Source organism: Chenopodium album, chromosome 12, assembly GCF_948465745.1.
Source record: "Chenopodium album chromosome 12, dcCheAlbu1.1, whole genome shotgun sequence".
In the NCBI taxonomy this organism is placed as follows: domain Eukaryota; kingdom Viridiplantae; phylum Streptophyta; class Magnoliopsida; order Caryophyllales; family Amaranthaceae; genus Chenopodium; species Chenopodium album.
Window position 1 is genome coordinate 2,237,096 of NC_137845.1, and position 9,938 is coordinate 2,247,033.

The window sequence follows — 9,938 nt, forward strand, 5'->3', positions numbered from 1 at the left end:
GATCTTGAATCAAATTTAATTAAAAATCATCCAAAAATTATACGTAGTATATCACTTTCTATACTTAGTAAGACATGCATACGGACTCCATCCAAACTTTTTCATATGATTATTCTTACTTGAATCATGTATTTTATTTTATGTGTTTCTCGGTTCCTAAATAAGAAGGTATGAACCCCAATTACTTAAGGCATACTTCATTTGAAATTAAGTAATTTAATTTGTAGTTTTTATAGGAAGTTTGTTCTAGAAAATTCGTAGTATAACTATATAATTAATTGACATCTCTTAGATAATGAGTTTTAATTAATTTGCATATTTTACCTAGAAGTATCAATTTATGAGTTGTCAAAAAACTAAAGAAATTATGTTAATGATTAATGAATGATTATCTTAATTAGCTCTATCATTGTAGAAGCATTCGACAAATCAAATAACCACAGTTGCTTTGTCAGATTATGATCAATCACTATTCACAATATACAAACAAAGTCTTAGTCGTAATGTCAAAAAAACTAGTCATATATTGCGCTGCAAAATCTAGTGAAGAAGGAAGAGAAGTTTGAATATACATAAGCCAATAAAAACTTATTGTAGCTTGACACGACATGAATCACAGTGAACTTATTGTAAGTCAAGTTAGCTAGAGTGGACTATTATTATTATTATTATTATTATTATTTTTGACGGAAAAGAATGGACTATTATTAATGTAATTGAAAAGACTTACAAAAACTAAACTCTTAATCTTAATTACCACGGACTACAGAGTACAACTAGTTCACAAATAATTAGTCGTCGTGTCATTTTTTCTGAACCTAGTCGATCATATGATATTAACATTGCTAGCAGTCACCTATCCCAATCTATGACACAAATTTTTCAATAACAACTGCGACATGCATGGAAAACTAGCCTATTTCCCATCAATTATAGAAAATTCTAGAATGATGGTAGTATATAATAAATCATCATGAAGAACTATCCGTGAAAATAGGTGAAATAAGCGCGCAAAGTAAAGAAAAAGAGACTAAACAAAGAAAATCGAGAAAGAAATACAATGAGAAATTGAGAATAATAGAGTATATATACGGACTTACGGAGAAACACAAAATAATTGTCACATTCATTTCATTTTATGTCGACCATCCTATATTAGTCTGTTTCTTTGACATTTCCTCCATCTTAATTGTGTGTACTTTGCAATTTCTACATGCATGCTACTCGTAATTACGTATCAATACAAGTTTTCGGTATGAATTTGGTCAGCAGTACAATTTTATTCACTAGGAAGTATAGAGTAATAATTTACTAAATTCTCCACAAATATACAAGTTACTGAGTACAGTACGTATAAAACCTATCCAAATAAAGAAAATAAATAATTACAAATACCAAACTTCGTCATCATAATTCTCTCAATGCATGGATGGGTTTACAAATTTATCTCTCTCTCTCTTTTTTTTTTTAAAAAAAAAACAAGCTAGAGTTGGATTTGCACATTTGTCGATACACAACTTTAACCATCAATATATTTAATTAGAGATTAGTAAAAATTATGAAAAAATTAATTTATAAAAGTAGACATTATGACAAATCCAACAACATAATATATGATCATATTTATATTATACTTGTACCTAGTATATTGGTAAAATAATGGTAAAATAATTAAATCAATGATGACGTATAAATAGTGTAAAATTCCAAGTCTAGCTTAAAAAAAAAACGGAATGAGTACTTATCAACACCTTTTATCAATAATAGTACTCTGTAGTAAATTAAATGTATCAACACCTTGCTTTGTACCAATGTACCATTGTACACATTGTTTCTTCTACTCATCTTCTTACAATTCGAAAAAACAAATGCAAAAGTATTGACTGGGCCTTTTTTTTGTTAAATCGACTGCAATAAAATTTTATATTCTACCTTAACTGTTTTTTTACCGAACACATACATGCATTATTCCACATGTGATCTTTTTCCCCCCAACTTATAATTGATTTTGAGAATTAATAAAAAAAAACTGTTCAATTTATTTTGTAACATTTTAGAAAAATATGGTGATACGATAATTATTGTAATACATATAAAATAACACAGAGTAACAACTTTAGAGACTTGTGATAGTCGCAATAATCAACAAATTATAAAATTTTCGGGCATTGACCGGTATGAACCTATCCGCCTGGCCCCCGGTGAAAGGTCAATTTACACACCCCAAAATTGTAACCATAACAAAGAGAATGATAACATGAGTGTTAAAGAAATCGATGGCAATAAGACGTAAAAGGTGTTAGTCGTTCAAATAAAAACGCACTTCCTGGAAGAGGGGGTGACTCAGACTAACAAGAAATGTTTAATTAGTGAAAGAGTGGGATCTTCTCATCATCCACTAACATCTAATTCCTCAAGTATGTCCTCGTTTATGTACTTATAGATTTGATCCTTTGATAGACAGCAAGGGTCAAAAGTTTTCTTACAATTGAGAAGAGGCGAAAATAAAGCTCATTTTTGTACATTATATTACTCTCATTAGTCATTTTACTAATTAAAGCGTAATTGTAGCTAGTCACTTCTTCACCTTTTAATTTTTTTTAAGTACAACGGTGCTTGTTCGACCCTATCCCGTGTATTCATTGTATATAATCCAATAACTATCCGTTAATCAATAATATACTCACTGTTCTTCCTAGTTAATATTCTGTGGATCGTATCTTAAATATTTAGTTAAGTGGTCAATTAGTGCAACTGTTGTATCGAAAATCTTTAGGGTATTTGATTACGTCAATAAAAATTAGTTAAAGCATCCTTTTTAGTTCTCTCTCCTAACTGTGTATTAGCTGATGTAATAAATGTTTTGATGCACTAAAGCTTCGACACAAACACGCAGTTTCCCACTTTTTTGTGCGCTGACATCAAAAGAAATGACAAAAAAACAAACAGCAGGTTTCTTCCAAGATTGGTAGCAGCCCCAGTACCTAGTCACCAATTAAAAAAATGAAGAAAATTTAGTACTGATGAGGTGGCATTCTTAGGTTAATTGGTGGGATCCTACTGTAAAAGAATTGGTGGCTCAGCTTTGCTTGCAAGAAGATTTGAGATCTTCAAATAATAAAACTTGAAAATAGAAATTACTACCAAAATACTGGATTTTTGGTATCATATTCAAAGGGATTTACTATAAATAGGCAAAATGGCTTAGTGCCCAATCCAATCCATTTAATAGATATTTTCTTCATAAAAATATCTTTTATGGAGTAAGTTTTTTTTTCCCAAATTATTCAGATCTAAGATTTACCCTAGTGCTACAATTTTTTTCCCATCAAAAGTTAATAGATTTGAGTTGTTATTTGAGGCACTCATGAAGTAAATAATACTATTGGTTGTTTATGTTGCAATCCATTTCCCTACTCCCCCTTTTATTTTTCAAATACCTGTAAAATTTCTCTTTAAATATTTGGTGACCATTCAAATATGTTAATTAATTAAGAGGCTATTAAATAATATTGCTTGTCTAAGAAGTGTTATTATCTGATAAAATACTTTGTATAGATATTTTTTATTTATTTTGTTTCGGACTTATTGTATCATTTGAACTTAGGACTTGTTCACATTTACTGAACTAAACTGAAATGAACTAAACTGATTGGAGCTAAACTGAACTGAACTGATTGGAGCTAAACTGAACTGAAATGAGCTGAAATGAATATTTTATGAGAGAAGGAAATTAGGAACTGAACTGAATTGATTGGAGCTGAACTGAACTTAACTGATTGAAGCTGAACTGAATTGAAATTAAGCTGAAGTGAACATGTCCTTATAGATTATCACCTTCTAAAATCTAAATAGTGTATGTATCGAAATGATTACTCATATCAGAATAAATTATCATTTCTTCTCATATTCAATTTAGTACAAGTGTACAACTATGTACGTAATACGTTAATGATTATTTGGAGAAATTGATAGTGAGAGTGCAATTTAGGTAGTTTTGGTGCATTTTGTTGGTAAACTAATTCAGCGAGCAGTGTAATGAGTAGAAGCTTACGCTATTAGCATATTGGAGAACGAATGAGCTAAGACCTAACTCCCATTTCCCCAACACTAATATCCGTGTATTGGTGAGCCCCAGCCACTAACATATTACTCCTTTTTTTTTTTTTTTTTTTGATGCCATCTATAAATTAACTAATTATACTAGCAGATGAATGATGAGTCTGCTCAAGAAGTAGAGGGTTATATAAAGAGATCGATCATCATATTCCCAATCAATAATTTAATTCCAATAAATAAATCGAAATGAAAACTACTATACACGACCTTATTTTAAAAATAAAGTGTGCTCATCAACATGAATACAAAATATAAGATCAACAATTTTGATCGATTATTGTTAAACTTGATCATGAGGAATGATTCTTTGATTTTTTTTCTTTTAAGTTAAATAGTACAAAGTATATAAAAAGATTATTTACATGTTTGACTATCACCTCAAAGATTTTTATGATAATAATAACGATTAGACGAGGTGGTACCTTATATATATTATTCATATATTAATCCATACGAGAATCCAAGACATACATATCCTAATGGTATTTATTTACAATTTTTGTATTTTTTTATTTATATCTTTGGCTTTATTTTAAAAGAGATATGAGAGAACATAATCCAAGGAAGTTGGTGTGACTGTGATCTTAACATAACACCAAAAATTAGACATTCTAGTCAACAAACTGTCAACTTTGTTAACATTAATTTTAACGTACCAACTTCAACTATCAGTATAGGAAAAAAAAAAAAAAAAAAATTGCTAAAAAATTCCCCAATTAGCATCAAAAACACATTTTATTGGTTCCCACTACTTTTCTTTTTATACGATATAGGAAAAAAAAAGTTGGTATTATTGTTAATATAATTGGAAAAAAAAAAATGCGCTTCTATTATAGGTATAATCATTTTTACATAATTTACGTACATATTGTATCATTTTTTCTTATTTGCTTTTTATTACTCTGTTAAATTTATTGCCTAAGGTTAAAAAAAAAACATGATTAGATGGAAGATTAGTGGATAAATTATGCGCACAAGTTGCAATCAACAATCAATTATGATAATTGGGCCCGATTGATGACGCATTGACGTGTTAGTAGTACGGGTAAAAGAAAAGAAGCAACGAAACAAAAGGGCCATACAGTATATATAAGCTTTCTCGCATTTTTTTTCGTCGCGTCTGCCTTTTCAAGCTAAACAAACTTCATAGGCTTAGTTTCTGTAGGAAAGTGATTGTTATACCAGGTAATATTATTCACAACTTATCAGATATGCTATTAGTAACAATGATGTATTATTGAGAAAATAAAGGGTAGGTTTAATAATATTGTCCGGCTAACGTTCCTTAAAAAAATCCCTTTTTATAACTACTAGTTGAAATCTCGCACATTTTATTCGAGTATGTCTAGGGTTTGCTCATTCGAGCTCGATCCACCCCTCATGAGCTTTGCAGTTTTTGACCGAGGGAGGCCAAGGATCTAACTTATGTACACCACAATCCTTAGTTACAATATTAATCAAGTTGATATTTAGTAATAGTAATACGTAACATAGTTGATTTTATATTGACGATTCATTCAATACTCGTAGATTTTTCTTATAATAACCATATCTTTATTTAAAATAGCTTTTTGTCTCGGAATACTATTACTACTCTAAAGTTGTTTTTCTTAGGATGACTAGAAAGAACGTACTAGAGTTCTTGTGCAAGTTGAAAATGGCAACTAAGCTTGTTGTTAGTCACTGTTTTGTACTGTGTTACCATGAATCTGATTTGCGGTATACTGTACTTATCTAACGCTTTTTATTTTCAGAATTCTACCTAAATCAATTTCTGTGACTATTAACAAGCTATATGTTACTGTTGATTTGTTGAAGATATTTTCTGGTTCCATTTGTTTGTATATGATAAAAATGCTTTCTTTGTGGAGCATTATAATATTTGTTACATCACTAATTATTATCAAGCTATTTATGATCAAATCAATGATAATTATAGATAGCATGGTGGCATTGATAAGAAAATGACGGACTAAAATTAAAAAAAAAAAAGAAGCTAAAATTGAAAATCGTAGGCATAAATTATACGACTACACCAATAACAACAATTCACGTGTAATTTAGTTATGCCTTTCTAATTTATACAATTGAAAATTACGCCGTATGGTGTTGTCTAATGGATGAGTTAAAGATAATATATATACATTGCACTTTTCAAGCAATATCTTCAAGGAGAAAAACAAGATTCAATACAAGATTGCAAGAGTGCTTTTACTAGCTTATTGTACATTTATACTAAGTACTAAGGGCCTATTCAGATTTAATGAACTAATTGGAGCTGAACTGAACTGAACTGATTGGAGCTGAACTGAACTGAACTGAACTGATTGGAGCTGAACTGAACTGAACTGAACTGAATTGATTGGAGTTGAACTGAATATTTTATGAGAAAAAGAAATTAGGAAATGAACTAAACTAAAGTGAACTGAAAATAAGCTGAAAAGAACAGTTCCTAAGTTATATTTCAAGCCGAAAATAGCATTGTTACCGTACCTCTAGATGTTTCTATTGATGAGATTTTATTTATTTATTTATTTGTTTTATGTTTTGGTAAAATTCGAATGAAAAGTATTGGTAAAAATGTGAAAAGGACAATAGATGAACGATTTTAATCATACAGTAATAGTTTGTCTTACATTATCCCAAAATACTTAAAAGTGTCAAAGAAAAAGAAAATCAACAAGAAGAAAAATAATATTTAATTTCTTCCTCAAATAATAGTTTCATTTTGCTTACAAATTTTGTAGGTAAATAAGTTAAAATATCATTTCACTTTTATTATTATTATTATTATTTTTTTAATTCATTTTTAATAAACTAAATCTTACTATCTAATTTTTTCTCACAATCAACTAAAACCTTTAATTCCTACATACAAGTAAGTGTGTTAAAGGCAGATGAAGGTTTTTAACTTTTTATATAGGAATGGAATTTTAAACTATGCACAAATGCACTACTACTAGTTCTCAATTCTCATATACAAACAAAATGAACATTGTCCCCTCAATTTTTAGAAAGCTACCCCTCTTACCATAATTTACAACTAAATAACGCAATGTGTCACCTTAATTCTACCTTTTGAGACCAAATACACCCATACTTTTCTATAAATAATCAACTTTAAAGGTATCAAAGATGTATGCCCTAATTATATATGCATATAACATGTGGACTGTACCACACCACATATGTTTTCCAAGGAAAATCAATCTTTATTCTTTAGCTAAAACTTAATTCTTGCTTGTGGCTGAGCTTAATTACGTGTTTGTATGTATATTCAAGATTCAATATCAACCCATCCAGTGCAATAAGATCACTTGCGCTTTGAACCTGTTGATGGGTGAATGCGAGTACTTTTGTGAGGCGCATAACAAATAACCTCTCAATAATATAGAAAAATTAACGAACTTACAAATGTTATCAAATAAATCACCCTTCATTAAGCAATAAGAAGCATAAGTCACCCATTGATAGTACATATATACTCCGTAACAATCATTCATCAATCAAACAAAATACCGTCCAAGACTAGTGGTATCAAAAAATTTAGGAGTGAGTGTGCACATATATAGTTTTGAATTTGATTATTTATTTATTTATTTGTATTTTCAATAAATATTACATAATCAAAATAAGATATGACACTACCATACAAATATACAATTATTACCAAATTTGAAAATAACTAAGGCTGTCGGGCATGCAATATTTCACTAGTTGTAATTAGTAATAACGTGGAACATGCTAAAGTTGATTCTGATTATCGAGCGACCAAAACATGGTAATAGTACACGCTAATATCAAACTTCTATGGAGTTTAATAGTAATAGTAATCAAAGATAGATAATGCAATGCTCATATCAATATATCCTTGACTTAAGTACTACGCTTTAACAACAATTTAACAACCCAATAGACGGTCCATGTCTTCCGCATGTATTTCGTCCCAGCTAGAATAGTGACGTAATCAAGATAATACTCCGTACTTTGTATTAATCATGTTAATTAATTAACATATACTACTAGTAATAGCTAATCTACTAAGGAGTTCTTGGTCATCAAATTATTAATTAGAAAAGTAAGCAGGCAGCTTTTTTAATTACCAACCAGCGATGGCCTGCACGTGAGCTCTTATCTTAATCTTAATCAAGATTATGATCGACAACTGATAAGATTAGTTTAAGTTTAAGAAAAATCTAGTCAGATAATATTCTTTAGTTTGTTCAAACTTATGGGCAGTTTGGCCTGCCTATAAAATGTCAGATAATTTGCTACGGTTTTCTGCATACTCATCCGGAATATTTTCTTAATTCACAACCAGAATTCCACCCAAATCTTATACTTCGAATCATAATCACTTACGTGGATCAATCATCTGTTAACCTACTTGTCACCCATTTCGGGTTTAGATTAGGGTAATTTCAAGTGCGTCAAGTTAAATAATAGTTTCTTATTAGCAATAATTTTACCCGGCCCTTTTAGTACGAGTTCAATAGTCATATACTGTACGAAGTACTAAATTCTATTACTACCCGAACTTTTTATTACCTCTAGGATGATAATGGCCGGCCAGTCGGTGGTGATGAAAAGTTGTCGTTTCCACAAGAGTCATCTTATTCATCTATCAGACTATCACCAATTATGAAACGGGCCGTCAATGTTAGTTCACACAAATTTTTGGAAAAGGTTTTTGAGGAAGACTTAAGGCTTAAACATGTCTAGTTGTTATACACTTATACCCAAAATCAACCCACCGTCTTAAAAAAAGAGACAAGAAACACTATTACTACTTTACTAGTAACTTTGTAAATAAACTTCTGAATCAAAATTAGTGCACGTAACACAGCTAGTAACAAAGCTTGTTGTACATAAAAGTGAAGAGTAAGTGTAGAAGTTTTGATCACATATTAGCCGAAAGTGGCCCACGTAAGCTTGCTCCTAAATCCTTGCATTCATAAACAAATAAGATTCATATTATCTGTTCAGTATATGAAGGGTCACCATTGATTTACCATTTACCAAACACCATTTTTAGATGGTTTTTTTTGTAAGATTGAATTATACTAGAAGAATAATGAAAACTTTGAGAATTAAATCAATAGAATAAATAAAAAGTACATATCCATCCTTTCGTGTTAGTAGACAGCAACTAGAATCTTCCTATACACTTTATTAATAATATGTAATTGTAAATATGCAGCTCAATGTACATGAAATTTTATTACTTTATGATAAAACTTTCATTAATGACTAATTTTATTAATTTATACAGATTTAAGGCATGTGCATGCTTTGTCTACAAGCACGAAAAGCTGTATTTACGCATTATGCAGCTTGTCAAAGAAATCCACAAATACCTAATTTTATTGCAAAACTTGCTTTTTTAATTTTTTTTCCTTGATTCAAATTTGATGTGCGGATTAATTATATATCGTGGAATCATGGAACAGAACATATATCGTGGAATCGTGTCTTTGTTTTGAGTCTGATCTCCAACTCAACAACCCACATTACAAATTACAATCGGTCTTTTTAACTACCCAATAAGCCATAACCAAGAGTTGTTTTACGTAGGATCATTAAGTGAAGGAAATCAATTCCGTGGCTTTCTCATTATACACAAAGAGTATATATACATAATGGCTAATAGGGTTGGAAGCCCAATAAAGTAAACTATATATTTTACAAATATATACAAACTCTAACACACCCCCGCAGTCGTAGCGGGAGATTCTCGTACGCTAAGACTGTCCCGAAAATCATTGAATAGTACGCGCGGAAGCCCTTTAGTGAATATATCTGCAATTTGATAACGGGAC